Source organism: Mesoplodon bidens (assembly GCF_964165515.1).
Source record: "Mesoplodon bidens genome assembly, chromosome: X".
NCBI lineage: Eukaryota > Metazoa > Chordata > Mammalia > Artiodactyla > Ziphiidae > Mesoplodon > Mesoplodon bidens.
Window position 1 is genome coordinate 95,869,918 of NC_138163.1, and position 27,895 is coordinate 95,897,812.

A 27,895-nucleotide genomic window follows, 5' to 3' on the forward strand; every position below is an offset into this window, starting at 1 on the left:
GATTCTTTTCCCATATAGTTTATTACAGGATATTGAGTAGAGTTCCCTGTGCTATACAGTAGATCCTTGTTGATTATCTACTTTATATATAGTAGTGTGTATATGTTAATCCCCAAAGTCTAGCTTTAGAGAGAATCTCCCCGTAGCAAGAATATCAAGAAGTTGATTCACCACTTCCTCACACATCCTATGCCCTAACCAGTCCATACCTGATAAACTATATTCTTCAAGTACACCAAGATCTTTCCCACCGCTTTGTCTTTGCACATGTTGTACCCTTTCTAGAGTATACCCCTCTCCTTTTTACAGAACTATTCTAGCATTGTTCATACTAGGAAGTAAATCATCTATGAGGAGATCTCTCTGTTACATTGTGATCTTTTCAAAGGTGGGAATTGTATCTTATTATCTCTGTTATCTCTATTAGCCAGAACAGAGACTGGCATACAGCATGCTGAACCAGGTAAATGCCGATTAAGTAACTGAATTATTTATCCAGATGTGGTTGGGGTTGCATATTTCTGAATTCCATTATCAGTAGGCTTTATTTGGTATCATACCCTGTGTATGTGTATTTCAGGGACCTCTTGTTTAATGGAATGATTAAACTTTTTGAGCTTTTTTGTTTGTTTCTTTGAGCGAAAGGTACGTTTGTAGCCTTCAAGTGAATTGGTCCAATTCCCAGATTCCAGTGGAACACCACTGGCTCCCTCTTGTGAGGCAGTCTCAGAATTTCTCCTATAATTAATTTCTTAGGAGGTCTGTGGACAAGTACATCTTAGTAAAGTTGTTCTGGGTCTGAATGCTTTGGCTTCTAAGTGTTGTGAACCAACCGGTTACTTCTTGGAAAACATTAAGACTTTCACTTGACAAGGGTAAAGAAGCCATTCTAGGAATCTTGACCAGCTCAAAAATCTGAGCACCCTGGAGTTAAAAGCCTTCCTGAAGGTCATCTGTATAACCTAATCTCACAAAGCAACTCGTACCAGTTTTGAGTTGCTCCCCCTTCTAGAGGTTTCTCTGTCTTTTAGAAGATTATTCCTTTTAAGGAACTAAAATCTGCCTCCAACTGGTCCATAAAAAATGATCTGTACCTTCTTAATAACCAACTGCCTTTTGGGTAGTTAATGACAGTGTTGGATTCCTCATGACATATTTTCTAAATTCAGTTTTTTCCATATTTTTGAGCACCTTCCTAGTGCCAGGCACCCTGGTCTAATCTTCTCCAGGTCCCTCAACTGTTTCCCATGTATCAGGTTCCTCTGAACCACTTCTATAGATAATTTCCACCTTGTCACTGGCTCCAAAGTTTGGAACTTGTTACATGATATTCTTGTTAAATGCTTCCCATTATTCCAGCCAGTCCAGATCTTTAAGATCCCATCATATGTGAGACCTGCCATGTTCTAGGTGAGTCTGCTCTTTTAGTTAATCAGTATAAGTACCCAGTTAAGGGACTTTGAAATAGTACCTCTCCTGAAACAGTATGGTCTAGTTGAATTGGAGGGCACAAGATCTGTTTTCAATTTATGTAACTTCTTTGGGACTCTTTGAGTGCTAATTATCCTTCCTTCATAGGGTCATTGTCAGGATTCAAGAGATACTATCTATAAAACATTAAGCACTGTGCCTGAGCACTTAGTGGGTACACAATAGAAGTTAATGTCCCTCTCTTCCTGCCAGTTGGTCCTGCCTACCACTGCCCTCTACTGAGGAGAGTCAGTAACTGCTTTGAACTTGCATTTCTCATTTCTGGTTTGAGCCAAGTAGCTCTGTTCCATTCACTTTCTTTTTAGCCCTTTAAAGAATGGCAGTCTTATATGAGATATAACATAAACTGGTGGACTGGACTCAGTTTTGAGAAAGTAGTTCTTGTAAAAATATTGCAGTAGATATCTTTGCCAATTTCTGACACAGCACAACTGAATTAGAGTTCTATACTGCATGGATAGCTATTGGTGAGACTTTTTTTTTTTTTTAAGTATTATAAGATCCCAAGGTGCTAATCATTGATGTTTGGAATATAATCCAATTTCTGTTGTTCATTGTCAGGTAAACAGTAAAAATCACAGCCTGAATATGAATTTCATTCACAGGTCTTCTGGATAATATGATTCCTGTGTTCTTTCTGAGAAGGAACATGTATATGAATTGGTATTTTAATTCCTCTGACAGGGTGATGTAGGTTTGCATAAGAGCAATAAAAATACAGGGACCCAAATGGTTCTTAGTGCCACACTAGTGAAAGGTCACATCGTTAGAATTATCTTCTATGAGAGGATTTTGGGGTGTGGAGGGAAATCCCTAAGCCTGGCAATCAGACGTTATAGTAGAGTGAAGAGAGGGTAGTCTTGGTGTCAGATCTGAGTTTGAATTCCATCTCAGCCATTCACTAGCTGTATGATCTAGGACAGGTCCTTTGACCTCACCTTACCTCAGCTTTATCTTGTATAAAATGGGGAAGAATTATACCAAGTATTTATTGTGAGTATTATAAATGAGGTTAACAATTCTGTACCACTTAGCACAGTGCTTGGCATATGGTAGGCAAGCAATAAATCATTGCTCTTAGGATCAATTCCAGTTAATAGCAGTTAAGCCCCTTGGAGTTGCAGTATCATTTCCCTATTGGAGAGTGAAAGGAGTAATATCATGTACATGATTTGGGGATTCAATTCCTGGGTTCACGTAGAAACTAAGCCACCCTGAGTCCTTCAGAGTTTGCTAGAAGTTTATAATCATTCACCTGAAGGGCAATGGGAATACACTGGGTTGTTTAATAGCCCTTGGCGGCATGTGGGCAAAAACACTGAGAAGAACCCTGGGGAGTAATGTATTGCTTGTTCTCTTGCCCACAATTCTTTAAATGCAAGTACTTGGATTTATCAACCCAAGCAGGAGTCAAATGCTGCTGCCATTTTGGCGTTCTATAAACGTATATTCATGAATCTGGTGAGCCAGTCACCAAAGCTCCCTTTAGGGAGGAGGGAGGTTACTGGAATCTTTGTTTCCTGTTGAGGAATCTTGCCCTAGAGACAAAAAGAAAATCCCTAAAATATTCTGCTCACAAGAAAAGAGCAATCTGGCTGAGGTGGGTTACTTAGTAAAGGATAAACTTTGCCACCAACCAGCTTTATAAGTTAAAAATAAGCACAAAAATTAATCTATAGTGACAGAAAGATGATCAAGCCTGTGGAGGGGGCCACGGAAGGGTGGGTGGCAGTTCAAAGGGCAGAAAGAAACTTTTGGTGTTAATGAGCTTTGACATATGTTCACCATCTTGATTATGGTGATGGTACATACATATGTCAAAGCTCATCAAATAATATACTTTAAACATGTGCAATTTAATGTATTTCAATTGTACCTTAATAAAGCTCTTACTTAAACCCAGTGACTATAACACCTGGCATGTAGTAAGTGCTCGCTAAGTATGTTCTTGAATTAAGATAAATAATTGTGACAGACCAACTTCTGGAACGGCTGTGTGAGAAGCTCAGCAGACACCCTCACTAGTGAAATAACCATTAAACTGGTAAAATTTTTATCAGAAACAACTGTTTAAAGTGTCAGGAAATTGGTTTAAGGGCATGCAACACATTGAGAAGCATTTATTTAAGAACATCTATGGAATCTTGGTAAGAACAATTGTCATATGCGGCATTTGATCCAGGACTTGCTCCTACTTCTCCTCCTAGCTTTATATTGTGGAAAATTTATTCTAGGTGGGCACAGCCAAAAGGCAAACAAACAAACAGAAAGCACAAGGGCTCTCTTCTTCACTGACTCCTGGTTATAGGGTATAGTTTCACTCCAGGATGGGCAGGCTGCTAGTGACTCTAATTCTGCCCCCTAGTTTTATGTTGTGGAAGATTTATTCTGGGCGAAAATGGCCAAGAAGATGGAGGGCTCTCATCCCCGGCCCAGCTCCCACTCTTAAGATGAAGTCTGTTTCCTCGGCAGGTACAGCAAACTATGAGAGGCAGTTGGAGAAGACTGGCAACTCCTGTTTTCTCCCTCCCCCGTCCAGGGCCAGGACCCAGATGTTGTACTTGTCAGACAAGGACTTCAGGGGCTCACAGGGCAGAGGTGTCACTCCAGAAAAAAACAGGCTGCCATATCACACTTTCCTCACCTAGCTCCAGCATAGTTGCACAGCCTATGGAGGCTGACTTTCTTTAGAACAGAGCGTGAAGGAACTCATGCCTAAAGGTGTTGTTGAAAACCATAGAGATCATAGTAGTGAAAATTAGAAGAGCAATTATATATTAGTAGCAGACAGAAAAGAGCAGACCAGCCAGACATTTTGCAGAGAGACCTAGGGAAAGAAACCATCAAAATGGGCCCTGCTAAGATCAAACTTATCCCTAGTTTGGGCTGTACACATGCTGTAGGTAGGAGCAACCCATGCAGGGGCAACCAGAAATGTTATTTGTGAACTGCTGAATTCTGTTTGAATGCAGGGTAGAATCAAAACCTCCCTGAACTATGAAGGCATTCCACAAGCCATACAAAATACATTGGCAAAGGGTAGAAGCTTTACTGGATCTGGGTGCCTAAGAAAAACCTTTGACCACTTGATCACAGGCTAAAACTAATTATGCTGAACCAGAGGTGACTCCCAGAAAGCCAGGTTTAAAAATAAAACAAAGGGAAAAATGAGCATGATGTCAGAGGTTGCACACTGCAGAGAAAATAGACTTCAGCGGGAATTAGTCCAGGCAAGTGATTAAACAAATAGAGAAAAACAAGACAAAATAGAAACAGAAATAAGACCCAAGAAGGGGAGGTAAGCAGAATCCAAGGTTACTGCAATGTATTATTTATTTATTTTTTAACTTTTTATTTTATATCAGAGTATAGCCAATTAACAATGTTGTGATAGTTTCAGGTACACAACAAAGGGACTCAGCCATACATATACATGTATCCATTCTCCCCCAAACTCCCCTCCCATCCAGGCTGCCACATAACATTGAGCACAGTTCCCTGTGCTATACAGTAGGTCCTTGTTGGTTATTCATTTTAAATATAGTGGTGTGTACCTGTCAGTCCAAAACTCCCTGATTATCCCTTCCCCCCATCCTGCCCCCCTGGTAACCATAAGTTCGTTCTCTGAGTCTGTGAGTCTGTTTCTGTTTTGTAAGTTCATCTGTATCATTTCTTTTTAGATTCCGCATATAAGGGGTATCATACGATATTTCTTTTTCTCTGTCTGACTTACTTCACTCAGTATGATAATCTCTAGGTCCATCCATGTTGCTTCAAATGGCGTTATTTCATTCTTTTTAATGGCTGAGTAATATTCCATTATATATATATATATATATATATATATATATATATATATATATATATACCACATCTTCTTTATCCATTCCTCTGTTGATGGACATTTAGGTTGCTTCCATGTCTTGAGTATTGTAGACAGTGCTGCAACGAACATTGGGGTGCATGTATCCTTTCAGACCACGTTGTTCTCCAGATATATGCCTAGCAGTGGGATTGCAGGGTCATATGGTAGCTCTAATTTTAGCTCTATTATTTAAAATATCTAGTTTGCAATAAAAATTATGAGCCTTCCCACCCCCCCAAAAATAACCCAGGAAAGTGTAACCATGGAAAGGAAATAAGTCAGGTAATAGAAATTACTTTTGATGGAGCCCAGATGTTATATTTGTCAGATAAGCACTTCAAAGTTGCTATTATAAATATATTCAAAGAAGTAAGGGAAAGCATGTTTTATGATCTAAAGGATATATAATGGCAATGACTAATCAAATAAAGAATATCAATGAAAAGATAGAACACATTTAAGAAAAGAACCACATGGAAATTCTGGATTGTAAAAGTACAATAAACTAAATGAAAAATTCATAAAAGAGGATCAACAATATATTTTACATGGCAGAAGAGAGAATTAGTGAACTGGAAAACAGATCAATAGAAAGTATACATTCTGAAGAAAATAAAAAGAATAAAAAAATTGAACAGACACATGTAGAATACAAGCACACCAACATATGTGTAATGGGAGTACCAGAAGGAGAGGAGAGAAGGGGCAGAAAAATTATTCATAGAAAGGATGGCTTAAAAGTTTCCAAATATGATGAAAGACATTTATCTAAACATCCAAGAAGTTCACGAACTCCAAGTAGGATAAACTAAACAGATCCACACCTAGAGATATCATAGTCAAGATGTTGAAATTCAAAGCCAAAGAGGAAAATCTTGAAAGTAGCAAGTGAAAAGAGACCCATCACAGAAAGGAACCCCAGTAAGTTTGACAGTTGACTTCTCATCAGAAACAATAGCTATCATGGGATGGGGGGATGACATATTCAGCATGAAAAAAATCAACCAATAATGTTATATCTGGAAAAACTAACTTTAACTTTGTAGATTAAATAAAGATGTTCCCAGAAAACTAAATATGAGGAGAATTTGTTGCTAGCAGACCTGCCTTACAAGAAAAAGTAAAAGAAATCCTTCAGGCTGAAAAAAAAAGCAATAATGGACAGTAATTTGAATCCATACAGAAAAAAAAAGAGTGCTTATAAAGTAATTATGTAGTAACTCTAAAAGACAGTATAATTACATATTTCTTCTCCATATTTCCTTAGTTTATTTAAAAAACAATAGCATACTGAAACAGCAATGAGCATACTTAGCACCAAGATTTTAGATTGTAGTACCATTCTCCAATAAAAGGAACCAGGGATCTTTGGAGGAATGGCTGATTCTAGGACTGGGCTAAAAAATATACAGGATGAGCCTGGAGAATCTTGTAGTGCCAGAAAGTATGGAAGTGCTCAAAACAAAACAAAACAAACCCCCCCCCCACACACACACACACTGAAGGGGGTATGTGAAAGGGACACTGAAGTCAACTGAAAGAGGTCCTAATGGCCAAAGCTGAAACAGCTTGAGCAGAAAAAAATCCCAATAAATTAGTAATGGACTATATCCCAAGATATAAAATAAATATCCATGAGTCTATATGGGTATAAATAAATGATTGAATAAATATATAAATGGGGAGAATGGACAACTCTTTCATGCAGAAGAATCCCAAATAATTTATGTTGATACCCTTCTCTCAGGTACATGGAATATAACTCTCCACTCTTTAAGTCAGGCCTGTGTATAGTGACTTCCTTGAAAGAGTACACTATGGAAAAGGAAAAAAGAGTAATATATAGTGAAGAAAGCTGACAAACACTACCTCAGCCAGGTGATAAAGGTTAACATCACCAGTATTAAGTCATGTTGATAGTATGCCCCTTGATATGATGTGATGAAAAGGGCATTGCACTTTTGTGATCTTCCCCTCAAAAACCCATAGCCCCAGTCTAATCGTGAGAAAAAACATCAGACAAATACCGATGGAGGAACATTCTACAAAATACCTAACCAGTACTCCTCAAAAATGTCAAGGTTGTCAGAAACAAGGAGAGTATGAAAAACTGTCAAAGGAAAGAAGAGCCTAAAGAGATGTACCAACTAAATGTAATGTCGTATCCTGGATGGCATCCTGGAACAGAAAAAGGACATTAGGTAAAAACGAATGAAATTTTGAATAGTATGGACTTTAGTTACTAATAATGTACCAATATTGGTTAACTGGTTATTACAAATGTACCATATTAATGTCATACATTAATAATAGGGGACATTGTGTATGGGATGTATGGGAAATCTCTGTACTATCTTTGCAATTTGTATATCTAAAACTATTCTAACATAAAAGTTTATTTTAAAAGCAATAGCACTAACATCATACTTAATGATGATAAGCTTTCTCATTAAGATCAGAAACAAGGAAAAGATGTTCCCTTTCACCACTCCTTTTCAACATTGTACCGGAAGTACTATATAATGCAGTAAAATAATGAAAGGTATACAGTTTGGGATGGAATAAAGAAAACTGCTTGTAGGTGACATGACGATATATATCAAAAATCTGAAAGAATGGACACAAAAAAACTTGGAACGAATAAGCAGTTACAGCAAGGTTGCAGGATACAAGGTTAATATAGAAAAGTAAATCACTTTCCTATATATCAGCAATGAACAAGTGAAACTTGAAATTAAAAACATAGTACCGTTTACACTAGCACCCCCCAAAATGAAATACTTAGGTATAAATCAAACAAAATATGTACAACAACTATATGAGGAAAACTACAAAAAGTCTGATGGTATTAAAAAAGAACTAAATAAATGGATAGATATTCCATGTTCATGGATAGAAAGACTCAATATTGTCGAGTCATGTCTTCTCAAATTGATATATAAATTCAATGCAATCCCAATCAAAATCCCACCAAATTATTTAGTGGATATCAACGAACTAATTCTAAAGTTGGTTTGGAGAGGCAGTAGACCCAGAATAACCAACGCAGTACTGAAGGAGAACAAAGTTGGAGGAGTGACACTACTTGACATTAAGATTTTTTAAAAAATAAATTTATTTATTTATTTGTTCTTTAAAAAATTTTGGCTGTGTTGGGTCTTTGTTCTGTGCGTGGGCTTTCTCTAGTTGCAGTGAGTGGTGCGTGGGCTTCTCATTGTCGTGGCTTCTCTTGTTGCAGAGCACGGGCTCTAGAGTACAGTCTCAGTAGTCGTGGCACACGGGCTTAGTTGCTCCGCAGCATGTGGGAATCTTCCCGGGCCAGGGATCGAACCCGTGTCACCTGCATCGGCAGGCAGATTCCCACCCACTGTGCCACCAGGGAAGCCTGTTAAGATTTACTATAAAGCCACAGTAATCAAGAAAGTGTGGTATTTGCAAAAGAATAGAAAAATAGATCAGTGGAGCAGAATGGAGAGCCCAGAAATAGGCCCACATAAATATAGCTCACTGATTCTTTTTTTTTAAAAAAACATCTTTATTGGAGTACAGTTGCTTTACAATGGTGTGTTAGTTTCTGCTTTATAACAAAGTGAATCAGTTATACATACACATATACCCCCATATATCCTCCCTCTTGTGTCTCCCTCCCACCCTCCCTATCCCACCTCTCTAGGTGGTCACAAAGCACCGAGCTGATCTCCCTGTGCTATGCGGCTGCTTTCCACTAGCTATCTATTTTACATTTGGTAGTGTATATATGTCCATGCCACTCTCTCACTTTGTCCCAGCTTACCCTTCCCCCTCCCCATATCCTCAAGTCCATTCTCTAGTAGGTCTGTGTCTTTATTCCCATCTTGCCCCTAGGTTCTTTTTTTTTTTTTTTTTTAGGTTCCATATATATGTGTTAGCGTATGGTATTTGTTTTTCTCTTTCTGACTTACTTCACTCTGTATGACAGACTCTAGGTCCCTCCACCTCACTACAAATGTGCCACATCTTCTTTATCCATTCATCTGTTGATGGACACTTAGGTTGCTTCCATGTCCTGCCTATTGTAAATAGAGCTGCAATGAACATTTTGGTACGTGACTCTTTTTGAATTATGGTTTTCTCAGGGTATATGCCCAGTAGTGGGATTTCTGGGTCATATGGTAGTTCTATTTTTAGTTTTTTAAGGAAGCTCCATACCGTTCTCCATAGTGGCTGTATCAATTTACATTCCCACCAACAGTGCAAGAGGGTTCCCTTTTCCCCAAACCCTCTCCAGTATTTATTGTTTGTAGATTTTTTGATCATGGCCATTCTGACCGGTGTGAGATGATATCTCATTGTAGTTTTGATTTCTATTTCTCTGATGATTAATGATGTTGAGTATTCTTTCATGTGTTTGTTGGCAATCTGTGTATCTTCTTTGGAGAAATGTCTGTTTAGGTCTTCTGCCCATTTTTGGATTGCTTTTTTTGTGTTTTTGATATTGTAGCTCACTGTTTCTTGACAAAGGAGCAAAGGCAATACAATGGAGCAAAGATAGTCCTTTCAACAAATGGTGTTGGAACAACTGTACATCCACATGCAAAAAAAAATCAAGACAGACTTTATACCCTTCACAAAAATTAACTCAAAATGGATCATAGACTTAATGTGGAATGTAAAACTATAAAACTCCTAGAAGACAATATAGAAGAAAACCTAAATGACTGGGTGAGGTGAAGAATTTTTAGATAAAACGCCAAAGGCATGATCCATCAAAGAAATAATTTATAAGCTGGGCTTCATTCAAAATTAGAAACTTCTGCTATGCAAAAGACATGGTCAAGAGAATGAGAAGACAAGCCACCAGACTGGGGGAAAATATTTGCAAAAGCATCTTCTTTATCCATTAATCTATCAATGGACACTTACAATATCTTGGCTATTGTAAATGATGCTGCAGTGAACATGGGGTGGGGTGCACATATCTTTTCGAATTAGTGTCTCCAATTTCTTTGAATAAATACCCACAAGTGGAATGGCTGGATCATATGATAGTTTTATTTTTAATATTTTGAGGAACCTCCATACTGTTTTTCATAGTGGCCAAACAAATTTACATTCATACCAACAGTGCACAAGTGTTCCCTTTTCTCCACATCTCCTCCAGCACTTCTTTTTTCTTTCCTTTTTGATAATAGCCATTTTGACAGGTGTGAGGTAATATCTCATTGTGGTTTTGATTTGCATCTTGATTTGATTGGTTATGTTAAGCATCTTTCATGTGCCTGTTGGCCATATGTCATCCTTGGAAAAATGTCTATTCAGATCCCCTGCTCATGTTTTAATCAGCTTTTTTTAAATTGGGTTGTGTGAGTTCTTTATATATTTTGAATATTAACCCCTTGTGGGATATTTCATTTATAAATATCTCCTCCCATTCAGTACACTGCCTATTTGTGTTGTTGGTGGTTTCCTTCACTGTGCAAAAGCTTTTTAGTTTGATATAGGTCCATTTGTTTATGTTTGCTTTGTTGCCTTTGCCTGAAGAGACAGATCCAAAAAAAAAAATATTTCTGAGACTGATAACAAAGAGCACAAGTGTATGATTTCTTCTACAACTTTTGTGGTTTCAGGTCTTAAATTTAAGTCTTTAATCCACTTTCAGTTTATTTTTGTATTTTGTAAAAAAGTGCCCCATTTTCATTCTTTTGCATATAGCTGTCCAGTTTTCACAACATCATTTATCAAAGAGACTTTTTCCTACTGTATGTTCTTGTCTCCTTTGTCATAACTTAATTGCCCATTTAAGTGTGGGTTCATTTCTGGGCTCTATTCAGTTCCAGTGATCTATCTCTTTGTTTTTGTGCCAGTACCATACTGTTTTGATTACTGTAGCTCTGTAATATAGTTTGAAATCAGGGAGTGTGATACCTCCTGTTTGCTTCTTCTTTCTTAAGATTGTTTTGGCTATTAGGGGTCTTTTGTGTTTACGTACAAAGTTTAGAATTACTTGTTCTAGGTCTGTGAGAAATGCCATTGGTATTTTGATAGGGAATGCCTTGAGTCTGTAGATTGCCTTGGGTAGTATGGTCATTTGAACAATACTAATTCTTCCAATCCATGAGCATGGTATATCTTTCCATGTATTTGTGTCATCTTAAATCTCTTTCCTCAGTGCCTTGTCATTTTCTGAATATAGGTCTTTTACCTCCTTAGTTGGATTTACTCCTAGGTATTTTATTCTTCTGGATGCAATTATGAATGGGGTTGTTTTCTTAATTTCTATTTCTGCTAGTTTATGTTAGTGTATAGAAAAGCAGCAGAGTCCTGGGTATTAATTTTTTATCCTGCAACTTTACCCAATTCATTAATGAGTTCTAGTCGTTTTTTGGTGGTATCTTTACAATTTTCTATGTATAGTATCATGTCATCTGCAAACAGTGACAATTTTACTTCTTCCTTTCCAATTTGGATCCTTTTTATTACTTTTTCTAGTCTGATTGCTATGGCTATAACTTCCAATACTATATTGAATAAAAGCAGCAAGCGTGGGCATCCTTATCTTGTTCCTGATCTTAGAGGAAGCGCTTTCACCTTTTCACCATCGAGTATGATGTTAGCTGTGGGCTTGTCATATATGACCTTTAGTATGTTGAGGTATGTTTCTTCTATACCTACTTTCTTGAGAGTTTTTATCATCAATGGATGTTGGGTTTTGTCAAAAGAATGTTCTGCATCTACTGAGATGATCATATGATTTTTACTCTTCAATTTGTTAATGAGGTGTTTCATATTGATTGATTTGCAGATATTGCAGAAATTGACAAGCTGAATATTCATTCATGCATTCATATCCATTTAATGTTAATTCCAAAATACATACTGAATTGCACGTACCCTGTCTAGCCAAAATAATCCTGAAAAAGAAGAACAAAGTTGGAGGACTCACACCTCTTAAATTCAAACTTAGTACAAAGCTACAGTAACGAAGACAATGTGGTACTGGCATAAGGAAAGACATATATAGATAAATGGAATAGAATCGAGTGTCCAGCAATAAAATCATACATCTATGGTCAATTACCATATGATCCAGCAATTCTACTCTTAGATATCTACCCAAAAGAAATGGAAACATATGTCTACACAAAAACTTGTACATGAATATTCTTAGCAGCATCATTCCTCATAGTCAAAACGCAGAAATGCCCCAAATGTCCATTAATGGTGACTGGATAAACAAACTATTATACATCCATATAATGGCATACTATTTGGCAATAAAAAGAATTGATAGCACTGATGCATGCCACAATATGGATGGAACCTCAAAAACATGCTAAGTGAAAGAAACCAGGCACAAAAGACCATACGTTTTATCATTCCATTTATAAGAAAGGCAAGTCTATAGAGACACAAAGTGATTAGTGGTTGCCTAGGACCGTGGGTAGGAACATGGACTGACTGAATATGAGCTCAGTTTCTTTCTTGGGGGTATGAACATGTTCTAAAATTAGATGTGGTGGTGATGGTTGCATAACTCTATAAATGTACTAAAAACCTTTGAAATATACTTAAAATGGATGGATTTTATGGTATGATAATTTTATGGTATATACATTGTATCTCAACAAAGCTATTCATTAAAAATTATAAATAATTGTTCCCCTAAATGCTACACATTGTCTGAAGACTTCAGCTGTACTTTCTCATTATATCTTAAGGGAAATGATAGAAAGGGAGTGAGATGGAAAATAAAACAAAATCTGTTCCACTAGTCTTTTTTTATATTGAAGTATAGTTGATTTACAATGTTGTGTTAGTTTCAGGTGTACAGCAAAGTGATTCAGATATATATATATATATATATATATATATATACATATATGTATATATATGTGTATATATATATTCTATGTATATGTATATATATTCTTTTTCAGATTCTTTTCCCTTATAGGTTATTACAAAATACTGAGTATAGTCCTCAGTGCTATACAGTAGGTCCTTGTTAGTTATCTATTTTCCACTAGTCTTTTTTATACAATTGGAATTTCAAGAATATAGTTGTCCATGAGTAGGAATCTACTGTTCTGAGACTGGGAGAGACATACACATGACCTGGCTTCTCATCTAGGCTCCATTTCAGAATTGTACAGTTATATATAGAGGGAAGCCTGGGAGGTTTTTGTAAGATCCTCCAGTTCTTGGGGAGCATGGGCTTCTGAGGAGTGCATTGTTGGCTGCCTTTACCTGTAAAGTGCTTTTGGTTCATTTTAGTGCTTTAATTTCCATGGTTAACAGGGAGAGCCCACACCTTGAGGGCTGTGCTGGTGCTATACAGCTGCTGATGACCAGAGCAAAATCAATCTGAGTGCTGATTGCAGAGGAGCCAAGGGCTTCAACTAGCCTGCATGTCAGGGGCCATGTCCCTTAGGTAGGCTTTTGCCTGACTTCTATACACTTGCCCTAGCTGAAACCCCACTGCCACCCCTCCACAGCCACATTCTCTGGCCTTCTCTGAACATTGCTGTGAGCCCCCACACTGGATTTCCTTCCCTCCTCTGGACTTTTCCAGAAACATCTTTTCTGCATTGCTGCAAATTTTCATCTTCTCTCACCCTCTGCTATTACTTAACTCAAGGACAGAGGAAATAGTTGCAGTCCAGAAACACACATAATAAAAAAAGAAGAAAAAGAAGGAAAGAGAAGAAGCCCCAAACCCATCCCAAATCTTTAAGAAAACAATCCCATAGGGTTTGGTTTTGAATTGCCATGCAATGTGGGGAACGTGGAACATGTGTTCATCAGGGCCCTTTCTGCTTGGAGCCTACCTGACTTCTCTCCTCCCTCGCCAGACTGCTGGGCTAGGCTAGGCTCAGGGGAGCTACAAAGCCGCCAGCTTAGAAGATGGAGACAAATGGCAAGGCCCCAAAGGACAAAACAAGACTTGTTACTAGTTTTGAGGCCAAAGCAACACACACAGTGTTTAAGAGCTGTGGGGGTAGATGCTGCGAAGCCTGGAATCCAAGCTTTGAAGTTAGACTGAGGCTGACTTGCAATGACTCTTCTGGAGGCAGCATTTTATAAGCTGGGCCTCCATTTGTTTCACCACCCTGACTCTCGCCTTGACTGTTACCACACATTCCCGACTTGGTCTCCCTGCAGCCAGTCAGTGCCTCTTCCAAACTGTCTGCCCACATGAATGCCTTGGTGCTCTTTCTAAAACAGAGGTGTGATCTCTACTCCCTCTCTTCTAGTATTTTTCATCTCCTGCGAGAGAAAACCACATTCCTTAACATGATAGATGAGACCCCTTATAAACTGGCCTCAACTGCTCTAGCCTCATGTTTCATCACCTGTACTCACTCTCAAGTAACCCCACAAAACTATTTACCATTTTCCCGAATGTGCTTTTTTCTTTCCTTCATCAGCCCCTTTGCATCTGCTATTCCTTCAGCCAGGAATGAATACCGTTTTCCTCTTTTTCTCCATTAGACGATGTCTCACTCATCATTTAAGACCAAGTGCTCACTGGGAGTGGTTTTCAGCTTTTTTCTTGTTGCCAGAGCTCACTGAATATACCTGAGGAAGGCAGAGTGGTGCAATGGAAAGAACCCAGAATATGCAGTCAGCCAGACTGTGCGATGACAGGTAAATGACTTAATTTCTCTCTGAGCTTCAGTTTCCATACCTGTAAAATCGGAATGTGAATCCCAACAGTACAAAGTAGTTGATGTTTATAAGTTCCAAGCACAGTACCTGATACATGGTAGGTACTTGGGCAATGTTACACGTTATAAAAGAGATAGAAAAACTGTTCCTTCATCCTCAGTTGGGACTCTATGGAGGCATTTCCCTCCAGGCAAACTAGTGGGTGATGTTCTCTGGGACCTGCTTTACCTAGTTGTCTTCTTGAGGTTCACCTGCCTTTGGCCACCCTCATATCTAAAGGGTGTTTTGCAAGTATCCTGCCCTCTTTGGAGCAGCCATCAGCTGCCTTCCCATTCATGTCCCTTAGAAATCTAAATGGGCAGGTATGAGAGGGGAGGGTAACATTTTAGTGCCTCTTTCTTCTCTTCCTCATGCCCTGCTCTTGTCCTCAAGCCTCAAAGAGATTATCAAGCAGTCACTCCACGTTGGCCTCGTTCTTTCCTGCAACCTGCTCCCTAGGCTTTTTTCCGCAATTGGGATTTCAGAAATGAAATTGTCCATGAATAGGAATCTACTGTTCTCCGGTTGAGATGGACATACACGAGCTCATTTCTCATCTGGACTCTATTTCAGAAATGTACACAAGATGTCAAAAATATACCACTTGGAACCAGAGCAATATTTATTTTTTAAAAAATTAGAGGGAAAAAAGTTGCCTTGCTTCAATTCCTACTGGAATGTACAATAACTATGTGCTGATGCTGCACTTTGAAGGCATTGATTTAGTTATCCTCAGGGTCACTGGATGAGTGGTGCATGGATACACACACACACACACACACACACACACACACACATATTCAGAGTGCTTTGTTGTGAACTGGGAATTTCAGGCATTACAATGCCAGGGTAAGGCTCTATTGGATCCAGCTATTCATTAACAATGCTTTATTAAGTGTTCCCTTGTGTGCCAAGCCTTGTGCTAGACAGGGAGAAAAAAAGAAGCCAGGGAACCAGAAGTCACAGATGGAGAAATCAGAACACAATAGGAGAGAATAAAGAAAGCACTAAGGCAATAATACAAACTAAATATTAAAGGAGAAGGGGTTGAGGTTACTGAACTGGTGTCCCAGAGCAGATTTCCTGGAGGGGATGGTAAGACTTGAGCAGGGCCGTGGAGGATAGGGTTGGAGACTCTGAGTCATTCACAGTACTCTCTTAGCAATGTGCATTAGAATTAGTATTTGTTTGCAGGACGTGAGAACAAGAATGATCAGGAATTATTCTGAAGGAGGCCTCCACATGGAAGGTTGAGAGAAACAGGAGACAGAGGCAGAAGAACAAAACAGAAACAAGTGGTACCACTGACCCATCACGAATGACCTTCTTTCCAAACCTCAGTTTCCCTATCTATACATTGGAACTAAATAATACCAGTCCTACCCACCTCCCAGGACCATTGTTAAGAAAACAAATGAGATAATTGTGTTACTAGGCTTGGAAAATTAGAGAGGACGATCCATAACATAGGTTGGTATCATGAAGGTAGATGTTTATACTGCAGCCACTCTCCTGCAGCTGGGAATAGGATGACCTCAGTATTTAAATGAAGTTTTCTTGGCAGGCCTCTTACTTGCCATAATTATAGCCTGCCAGCCACTGGTTGAGTGTGCATACTTAAACAGGACCTGTCACACAAGTGTACACGTGTATGTATTTGTGTATATATGTGTTTGTATGTATAAGCTTGCACTGGGCTAGGATATTGGAGGCATGACAGCAAAGAGACTGGAGAACTCTTAGGAACAAAGGTGGTATATAGAGATGGGGATTTGTGCAAACGTCTTTGAGCATGCTTACAGAAATACATGACCTGTTGCCACTGCAGTAAGCCCTGCTATCTGTCTTCCTTGGTGTATTGCAAAGCGTTTCTACTTGTCTCCCTGGCTGCGTGCTGCCCCAATTCAGTCCAGCCTCCATACTGCTGCTAAAGTGCCCTTTCCAACCCACATGGAATTCCTGGGCTCCTGGTTGCCCACAAGGTAACATACATGTTCCTTCACATGACATTGAAGCAGGGCACAGATATAGTCACACCTCTTGTTAAAATTGTGGAATATTTTAATACCAGCTGCTCCTCTTTGTCCTCTCAAGACCCCTCCTTCTGCCCTGTTCCCCACTCCTGGACCCACTTTTAACCTCCGCAAGACCCAGAAACTAAAGGGATAGTGCCCAGCACAGCAGGGAGCCTGGAGGACACTGTTTTGTGTGTTGATCTGCATCTGTTCTGCTTGGTCAGTGCTCCTGATGTTCTGGTTTTTAAATATTTTGAGGATTATCTCTGCATTCATGGTTCATCTCATCCCAGATCATCTTTCTGGCCTCATCTCTCACAAGTTCTCCCCACAGATGGCAATAACACTGAAGTCCTCATATTCCATGTCTGGATTGATACACCTGTCTCTCTAACTATATTGGAAATTTCTTGCAGGCAGAGACAGTGACTCCGTCATGTAGTCCCATAGCCCAGCTCAGAACCCAGAACATAGTAGACACTCAATACATGCTTGTTTCTTAACATAGAGAATGCTGGTAGATGGAACTCTTCTGTTTGTAATCCTCTAAACTACTCCAGGGTCCAGACCTGAAGCTGATGCAAGGCACTTTCCTGGTCTTACTACATACATCCTGAATGTTATTCACATTTCCAATATCCTTGAAGTTGGAGGGAAAGAGCAAATACTATTTCCATTCTCTTACTGCGAAATGGAAATATTTCAAGAGTGTGTCTCAACCACACAATGAATGCTTAATAGAATTGAGACATACAGTCATGTCTCTGGAACTTTCCCTTACCCACAGTGCTGTAAAGCCCTTTGGGATTTGGGGGTGAACACTGCTGTCCTAATGTGAGTAATTGTAGACCACTGACTTCTGGTGAGATGCTGGCTTGCAGTCTCTCTAAGGGGGGCCTGAGGCCTATCTGTCGGAAGTGATGTAAATGTCTTGCCCCTTCTCCTCCAGCGCTGCCAGGGAAGACACCAGTTTGTGGGGTTGGGGTGGAGAATATATTACATCTCTCTTGATTTCGTTGCCAGCTTCTGCTTCATTAACATGGCTTCATAACTGGTGGTCCCTTGAGCAAGAAGCTAACTTTTGTTTCAGGAAGCTCTCTTACAACCTATCTTCCCCACCGCCACAAGAATAGTCCACTGTAGCCAGCCAAGCTGTAAGGACTGTAGAGAAGACCAGGCTGGGAGAATGGCTGGGCCCCATCTTCAAAGAACTTAGTCAACAAGCCTCATTCATCAGGTATGACTTAGGCTGCAAGTAACTGAAACTGACTGTAACTAGAAATTATCTCACATAACAGGAAGTCCAGGGAAAGAGTAGGCTTCAAGATGGGTTGATTCAGCTGATCATAATGACTGTCAACATGTACCAGGGTTACCTTGTTCTTATCCAGCAGGAGAGAGAAGAATCTAATAACTAGGAAGTCCAGGAAACCAAGTTGGTGTCCAACATTCTCAGTTCCATCTTTATAGATAGTAGAGAAACATGGGCAGTGTAGAGCGGTAGGGTAGATTCAGAGTACCCACCGAGTTCACATTAGCTGTGTGGCCTTGCACAAGTCCATTAACTGCTGTGAGGCAGTTCCCTTACATGTCAAATGACAATTGTTATATCTGATTTGGTTCCTAACAAGCTCATGGTGGGGATCATGTGACATAATGCGAAAGCATTTGGTAAGCCAAATAAAGTACCATATATCTTTTTTTAACATCTTTATTGGAGTATAATTGCTTTACAATTGTGTGTTAGTTTCTGCTGTATAACAAAGTGAATCAGTTATACATACACATATACCCCCATATCTCCTCCCTCTTGTGTCTCCCTCCCACCCTCCCTATCCCACCCCTCTAGGTGGTCACAAAGCACCGAGCTGATCTCCCTGTGCTATGCGGCTGCTTCCCACTAGCTATCTATTCTATGTTTGGTAGTGTATATATGTCCATGCCACTCTCTCACTTCGTCCCAGCTTGCCCTTCCCCTTCCCCATGTCCTCAAGTCCATTCTCTACATCTGCATCTTTATACCTGTCCTGCCCCTGGGTTCTTCAGAACCATTTTTTTTAGATGCCACATATATGTGTTAGCATACGGTATTTGTTTTTCTCTTTCTGATTTACTTCACTCTGTATGACAGTACCATATATCTTGAAGCCCTTTAAAAATTACTTTTATCAGAGAAGATATACATAGAACACCTACTGTGTATAAGGTACTGTTAGATTACAAGGTTAAAATAAAACTCAGTTAATACCCTCAAGTTCCCCCAAACTGTCCAACAAACATCCACTAAGCACCCATAGGTGCTGGGGAAACAGATATGAGAAAGACCTAGTCTCTGTCTTCAGGGAGTTCCCAGTAGAGCAGAGAAGACAGACCCACGAACAGACAACTTCAGTACAATGCGGTAAGTGCATGGAACAGTAGAGGTGAGTGTAGAGAGCTCTGGGAGTACATAGGAGTTACTAACCTATCCAGGCTACACAGGGAAGGGATAGGAGTAGTGTTGGGAGCTTATAAAGCAATAAGAAGATAAGAAGAGAACCATCTGGCATAGACAACTATATAACAATGTCCCCAAACAGCCTTCTTACTTTATACTTGAGGAGCAAACTAAAGAGTAGAGCCTGTAGAAAACAATGGAGTGACGAATTCTTTCCTCCCTCGTCTCCATATGTTGTGGTTAACCCACCACATATGCTCCCTAGAGGTTCCAGTCCACATCTACAGTCTGAAACCTAAGCATCTCCATGCATAATGGGGCCTCAAAAAATGTCATGGAACACTGACTCTCATTGACAGAACAGTATCCTCCTAAGTCGCCTCATGATCTGCTATAGCATATCCTCTGGGGGTTGCTGAAGATTGGACCTCTAATAACTGGTTGGGGCATGTGTATCAGCTTTTTCAGAAAAGATTATTTGGCTGAAGAGCCTCACATATCCTATCATTAAAAGTTACAATTCTCTATCCTATGTTGCTGTCTTAACATACCTTAATCTAAAACTGTATTCATAAAGGGTTTATATACATTTTTAAAACAACAAAATATTCTTTAAATATAAGGCAATCTTTTAGTATTTTTCACGTGCTGTTTTCATCAACCTTATCAGTTCCCTGAACCTGCTGGTTGTGCTGTGGAGAGAGGGTATATAAGGCCTGCGGAATCTAATCCTTGTCTTTCTGTGTCTGACTTATTACACTTAGTATGGTCATCTATAGGTCCATCCATGTTGCCGCAAATGACATTATTTCATTCTTTTTTATGAGAAAGACAAATGTCATATACTGCTTATATGTGGAATGTAAAAAAATGATACAAAGGAACTTACTTCCAAAACAGAAACAGACTCACAGACAGAAAACAAACTTATGGTTACCAAAGGGGAAAGGTGGGGAGGGATAAATTAGGAGTATGGGATTAAGAGGTACACACTACTATATATAAAATAGATAAACAACAAAGACCTACTGTATAGTACAGGGAACTATATTCAATATCGTGTAATAACCTATAATGGAAAAGTATCTGAAAAAGAAGTGTATATATATATATATATATATATATATATATATATATATATATATATATATATCTCTGAATCGCTTTGCTGTACACCTGAAACTAACACAACATTGTACATCAACTATACTTCAATAAAAATAAAAGTTAAAAAAAGAATCTATCCTTGAACCAGACTTCAGGGTTAGATGTTGAGTCTCAGTGACAAAGCCTTACATGTCACCACTTTCTTGTGTAGAGATATTTGCTGCCCAAGGCTTTTGCCTCCTAAAACGCCTTAGTTAGAGCCTGATTGGATTTGACCACTAGAAAGTCTGCTGCACTTTTGGTGCATGGTTTCCTGTGCTCCAGAGAGCTCTGCTGTTCACAGGCTCATAAAGCACCCTCCTGGACAGCTTCTCAGGCCCAGGTTTCTGCTCCTTGGCCGGCTCTGTGCTTTATTACCTCCTGAGGTACTTACCCACTTGCCTGTCCTCAAGTTACTTCCCCAGGCCCACAGTTTGACAGTGCTTTCCTAGGGGACACAGCCAGCCTCCCTGTTGCTCCAAACCAGCTGGAGGACTCACAAAAGCCAGAAGCAACCAGTTGCATGGGCCTGGCCTTGAAAATAGAACACCTCACCTTTCTCACACCAATTAGTGAAGTTATTATTCTCCCTACTGAACAGATAAGAAGGCAAGTTTCAGAGAGGTGAAGTGACTTGCCCGAGCTCAAACCTTTACTAAATGGCAGAGCCAGGATTTGAACTCATGCCTAACACACAGTAGAGTCTCAGCTCATGCATACTGTTTATGGAATGAATAAATGAATGAACAGTCTTTTAGACAGCTATATCCAGGAGCAATTTTTGGGCCTGTTGGTATGTGTTTCTGACATTTTATAACTGAATTTTTCAAACATACAGAACAACTGAAAGAATTTTACATTGAACATTCAAATACCCATCATTTAGATTCTATTATTAATGTTATACTGTTATATTTATTTGATCACATATCTGTTCGTTTATTGATTCTCTCTGCATCCATCAATCCCTGTTATTTTCTGATGCACTTCAAAGTAAATTGAAGACATCAGTACAGGTCTCTATAAACATTTCAGCATGCATATCATATATCCTTGTTCATAGTTCTTTCTTTTTTTTGAATTTTATTTATTTTTTATACAGCAGGTTCTTATTAGTTATCCATTTTATACATATTAGTGTATATATGTCAATCCCAATCTCCCAATTCATCACGCCACCACCCCCCTCCCCCGCCACTTACCCCCCTTGGTGTCCATACGTTTGTTCTCTACATCTATGTCTCTATTTCTACCCTGCAAACTGGTTCAACTGTACCATTTTTCCAGGTTCCACATATATGCGTTAATATACGATATTTGTTTTTCTCTTTCTGACTTACTTCACTCTGTATGACAGACTCTAGATCCATCCACGTCTATACAAATGACCCAATTTTGTTCCTTTTTATGGCTGAGTAATATTCCATTGTATATATGTACCACATCTCCTTTATTCATTCGTCTGTCGATGGGCATTTAGGTTGTTTCCATGACCTGGCTATTGTAAATAGTGCTGCAATGAACATTGGGGTGCATGTGTCTTTTTGAATTATGGTTTTCTCTGGGTATATGCCCAGTAGTGGGATTGCTGGGTCATATGGTAATTCTATTTTTAGTTCTTTAAGGAACCTCCATACTGTTCTCCATAGTGCCGGTATCAATTTACATTCCCAGCAACAGTGCAAGAGGGTTCCCTTTTCTCCACAACCTCTCCAGCATTTGCCCTTTGTAGATTTTCTGGTGATGCCCATTCTAACTGGTGTGAGGTGATACCTCATTCTAGTTTTGATTTGCATTTTTCTAATAATTAGTGATGTTGAGCAGGTTTTCATGTGCCTCTTGGCCATCTGTATGTCTTCTTTGGAGAAAAGTCTGTTTAGGTCTTCTGCCCATTTTTGGATTGGGTTGTTTGTTTTTTTAATATTGAGCTGCATGAGCTGTTTATATATTTTGGACATTAATCCTTTGTCCATTGATTCGTTTGTTAATATTTCTCCCATTTTGAGGGTTGTCTTTTCATCTTGTTTGTAGTTTCCTTTGCTTTGTAAAACTTTTAAGTTTCATTAGGTCCCATTTGTTTATTTTCGTTTTTATTTCCATTACTCTAGGAGGTGGGTCAAAAAGGATCTTGCTGTGATGTATGTCATAGAGTGTTCTGCCTATATTTTCCTCTAAGAGTCATACAGTGTCTGGCCTTATATTTAGGTCCTTAATCTATTTTGAGTTTATTTTTGTGTATGGTGTTAGGGAGTGTTCTCATTTCATTCTTTTACATGTAGCTGTCCAGTTTTCCCAGCACCACTTATTGAAGAGACTGTGTTTTCTCCATTGTATATCCTTGCCTCCTGTGTCATAGATTAGTTGACCATAGATGCGTGCGTTTATCTCTGGGCTTTCTATCCTGTTCCATTGATCTTTGTTTCTGTTTTTGTGCCAGTACCGTATTGTCTTGATTACTGTAGCTTTGTAATATAGTCTGAAGTCAGGGAGTCTGATTCTTCCAGCTCTGTTTCTTTTTTTTTTTTTAATTTATTATTTATTTATTTATTTATTTATTTATTTATGGCTGTGTTGGGTCTTCGTTTCTGTGCGAGGGCTTTCTCTAGTTGCGGTGAGCGGGGGCCACTCTTCATCGCGGTGCGCGGGCCTCTCACTGTCGCGGCCTCTCCTGTTGCGGAGCACAGGCTCCAGATGCGCAGGCTCAGTAGTTGTGGTGCACAGGCTTAGTTGCTCCGCGGCATGTGGGATCTTCCCAGACCAGGGCTCGAACCCGTGTCCCCTGCATTGGCAGGCAGATTCTTAACCACTGCGCCACCAGGGAAGCCCCGGGCTCTGTTTCTTTCCCTTAAGACTGCTTTGGCTATTCAGGGTCTTTTGTGTCTCCATACAAATTTTAAGATTTTTTGTTCTAGTTCTGTAAAAAATGCCATTGGTAATTTGATAGGAACTGCATTGAATCTGTAGATTGCTTTGGGTAGTAGAGTCATTTTCACAATGTTGATTCTTCCAATCCAAGAACATAGTATATTTCTCCATCTGTTAGTATCATCTTTAATTTCTTTCATCAATGTCTTATAATTTTCTGCATACAGGTCTTTTGTCTCCCTAAGTGGGTTTATTCCTAGGTATTTTATTCTTTTTGTTGCAGTGGTAAATGGGAGTGTTTCCTTAATTTCTCTTTCAGATTTTTCATCATTAGTGTATAGGAATGCAAGAGATTTCTGTGCATTAATTTTGCATCCTGCAACTTTACCTAATTCATTGCTTAGCTCTAGTAGTTTTCTGGTGGCACTTTTAGGATTCTCTATGTACAGTATCATGTCATCTGCAAACAGTGACAGTTTTACTTCATGTTTTCCAATTTGGATTCCTTTTATTTCTTTTTCTTTGCTGATTGCCGTGGCTAGAACTTCCAAAACTATGTTGAATAATAGTGGCGACAGTGGACATCCTTGTGTTGTTCCTGATCTTAGAGGAAATTTTCAGTTTTTCACCATTGAGAATGATGGTTGCTGTGGGTTTGTTGTATATGGCCTTTATTTTGTTGAGGTACGTTCCCTCTATGCCCACTTTCTGGAGAGTTTTTATCATAAGTGGTGTTGAATTTTGTCAAAAGGTTTTTCTGCATCTCTTGAGATGATCATATGGTTTATCTTCTTCAGTTTGTTAATATGGTGTATCACATTGATTGATGTGCACATATTGAAGAATCCTTACATCCCTAGGATAAATCCCACTTGATCATGATGTGTGATCCTTTTACTGCATTGTTGGATTCTGGTTGCTAGTATTTTGTTGAGGATTTTTGCATGTATATTCATCAGTGATATTGGTCTCTAATTTTCTTTTTTTGTAGTATCCTTGGTTTGGTATCAGGGTGATGGTGGCCTCATAGAATGAGTTTGGGAATGTTCCTTCCTCTGCAATTTTTTTGGAAGAGTTTGAGAAGGATGGGTGTTAGTTCTTCTCTAAATGTTTGATAGAATTCACCTGTGAAGCCGTCTGGTCCTGGACTTTTGTTTGTTGGTAGATTTTTAATCACAGTTTCAAATTCATTACTTGTGATTGGTCTGTTTGTATTTTCCATTTCTTCCTGGTTCCGTCTTGGAAGGTTATACCTTTCTTAAGAATTTGTCCATTTCTTCTAGGTTGTCCATTTTATTGGCATAGGGTTGCTTGTAGTAGTCTCTTAGGATGCTTTGTATTTCTGAGGTGTCTGTTGTAACTTCTCCTTTTTCATTTCTAAATTTATTGATTTGAGTCATCTCCATCTTTTTCTTGATGAGTCTGGCTAATGGTTTATCCATTTTGTTTATCTTCTCAAAGAACCAGCTTTTAGTTTTATTGATCTTTGCTGTTGTTTTCCTTGTTTCTATTACATTTATTTCTGCTCTGATCTTTATGATTTCTTTCCTTCTACTAACTTTGGGTTTTGTTTGTTCTTCTTTCTGTAGGTCCTTTAGGTGTAAGGTTAGATTCTTTATTTGAGATTTTTCTTGTTTCTTGAGGTAGGCTCGTATTGCTATACACTTCCGTCTTAGCACTGCTTTTGCTGCATCCCAGAGGTTTTGGATCGTCGTGTTTTCATTGTCATTTGTCTCTAGGTACTTTTTGATTTCATCTTTGATTTCTTCAGTGATCTCTTGGTTATTTACTAACATATTGTTTAGCCTCCATGTATTTGTGTTTTTTACGTTTTTTTTTCCCTGTAATTGATTTCTAATCTCATAGCATTGTGGTCAGAAAAGATGCTTGATATGATTTCAATTTTCTTAAAATTACTGAGGCTTGATTTGTGACCCAGGATGTGATCTATCCTGGAGAATGTTCTGTGTGCAGTTGAGAAGAAAGTGTAATCTGTTGTTGGATGGAATGTCCTGTAAATATCAATGAAATCTCTCTGGTCTGTTGTGTCATTTAAAGCTTGTGTTTCCTTATTAATTTTCTGTTTGGATGATCTGTCCATTGGTGTATGTGAGGTGTTTAAGTCCACCACTATCACTGTGTTACTGTCGATTTCCTCTTTTATAGCTGTTAGCATTTGCCTTCTGTATTGAGGTGCTCCTATGTTGGGTGCATATATATTTATAATTGTTATATCTTCTTCTTGGATTGATCCCTTGATGATTATGTAGTGTCCTTACTTGTGTCTTGTAACATTCTTTATTTTAAAGTCTATTTTATCTGATATGAGTATTGCTACTCCAGCTTTCTTTTGATATCCATTTGGATGGAATATCTTTTTCCATCCCGTCAATTTCAGTCTAGGTCTGAAGTGGGTCTCTTGTAGACAGCATATATATGGATCTTGTTTTTGTATCCATTCAGCAAGCCTGTGTCTTTTTTTTTTTTCCAAAGATGTTGGAGGTAGGAGTTTATTAACTAATTTATTTATTTTTGCTGTGTTGGGTCTTCATTTCTGTGCGAGGGCTTTCCCTAGTTGTGGCAAGCGGGGGCCACTCTTCATTGTGGTGCGCGGGCCTCTCACTATCGCAGCCTCTCTTGTTGCGGAGCACAGGCTCCAGACGCGCAGGCTCAGTAGTTGTGGCTCACGGACCTAGTTGCTCCGCGGCATGTGGGATCCTCCCAGACCAGGGCTCGAACCCGTGTCCCCTGCATTAGCAGGCAGATTCTCAACCACTGCGCCACGAGGGAAGCCCCGCCTGTGTCTTTTGGTTGGAGCATTTAATCCATTCATGTTTAAGGTAATTATTGATATGTATGGTCCTATTACCATTTTCTTAATTGTTATAGGTTTGTTTTTGTAGGTCCTTTTCTTCTCTTGTGTTTCCACCTAGAGAAGTTCCTTTACCATTTGTTGTAGAGCTGGTTTGGTGGTGCTGAATTCTCTTAACTTTTGCTTGTCTGTAAAGGTTTTAATTTCTCCATCAAATCTGAATGAGATACTTGCTGGGTAGTGTAATTGTAGGTTGTAGGTTCTTCCCTTTCGTCACTTTAAATATATCATGCCACTCCCTTCTGGCTTGTAGAGTTTCTGCTGAGAAATCAGCTCTTAACCTTATGGAAGTTCTCTTGTATGTTATTTGTCATTTTTCCCTTGTTTCTTTCAACAATTTTTCTTTGTCTCTAATTTTTGTCAATTTGATTACTATATGTCTCGGCATGTTTCTGCTTGGGTTTATCTTGCCTGGGGCTCTCTTCACTCCCTGGACTTGGGTGGATATTTCCTTTCCCATGATAGGGAAGTTTTCGACTATAATCTCTTCATATATTTTCTTGTGTCCTTTCTCTCTCTCTGCTCCTTCTGGGACCCCTATCATGCAAATGTTGTTGCGTTCAGTGTTGTCCCTGAGGTCTCTTAGGCTGTCTTCATTTCTTTTCATTCTTTTTTCTTTATTCTTATCTGCGGCAGTCAGTTCCACCATTCTGTCTTCCAGGTCACTTATCCGTTCTTCTGCCTCAGTTATTCTGCTATTGATTCCTTCTAGTTTGTTTTTCATTTCAGTTATTGTATTGTTCATCTCTGTTTGTGTGTTCTTTAATTCTTCTAGGTGTTTGTTCTTTAATTCTTCTAGGTCTTTGTTAAACATTTCTTGCATCTTCTCGATCTTTGCCTCTGTTCTTTTTCCAAGGCCCTGCATCATCTTCACTATCATTATTCTGAATTCTTTTTCTGGAAGGTTGCCTATCTCCACTTCATTTAGTTGTTTTTCTGGGGTTATATCTTGTTCTTTCATCTGGTACATAGCCCTCTGCCTTTTCATGTTTTCTGTCTTTCTGTGAATTAGGTTTTTGTTCCACAGGCTGCAGGACTATAGTTCTTCTTGCTTCTGCTGTCTGCCCTCTGGTGGATGAGGCTATCTGATAGGCTTGTGCATGTTTCCTGATGGGTGGGACTGGTGGTGGGTAGAGTTGCGTGTTGCTCTGGTGAGCAGAGCTCAGTAAAACTTTAATCTGCTTGTCTGCTGATGGGTGTTCCTGTGTTCCCTCCCTGTTGGTTTTTTGGCCTGAGGTGACCCAACACTGGAGCCTACCTGGCTCTTTGGTGGGGTTAATGGCGGACTCTGGGAGGACTCATGCCAAGGAGCGTTTCCCAGAATTTCTGCTGCCAGTGTCCTTGTCCTCACGGTGAGCCACAGCCACCCCTGCCTCTGCAGGAGACTCTCCAACACTAGCAGGAAAGTCTGTTTCAGTCTCCTATGGGGTCACTGCTCTTTCCCCTGGGTCCTGATGCACACACTACTTTGTGTGTGGCCTCCAAGCGTGGAGTCTCTGTTTCCCTCAGTCCTGTCC

The 27,895-nt window shown here is 39.2% G+C and overlaps 1 protein-coding gene across 5 annotated transcripts in view; it reads left to right on the top strand.

The window, feature by feature from the left end:
• Positions 1-27,895, top strand: part of SHROOM4 (shroom family member 4) — a 207,674-nt gene that overhangs the window by 61,479 nt on the left and 118,300 nt on the right. Inside the window, exons 2-3 of one of the 5 annotated variants that reach the window (XM_081222329.1) lie at positions 13,634-13,766; positions 14,899-14,983. The exons of 3 other annotated variants lie outside the window; for them this stretch is intronic. The gene's annotated coding sequence lies outside the window, so the exon portion shown is untranslated. The remainder of the gene's footprint in view (positions 1-13,633; positions 13,767-14,898; positions 14,984-27,895) is intronic. One more of the 5 variants, XM_081222330.1, reaches the window with a different exon arrangement.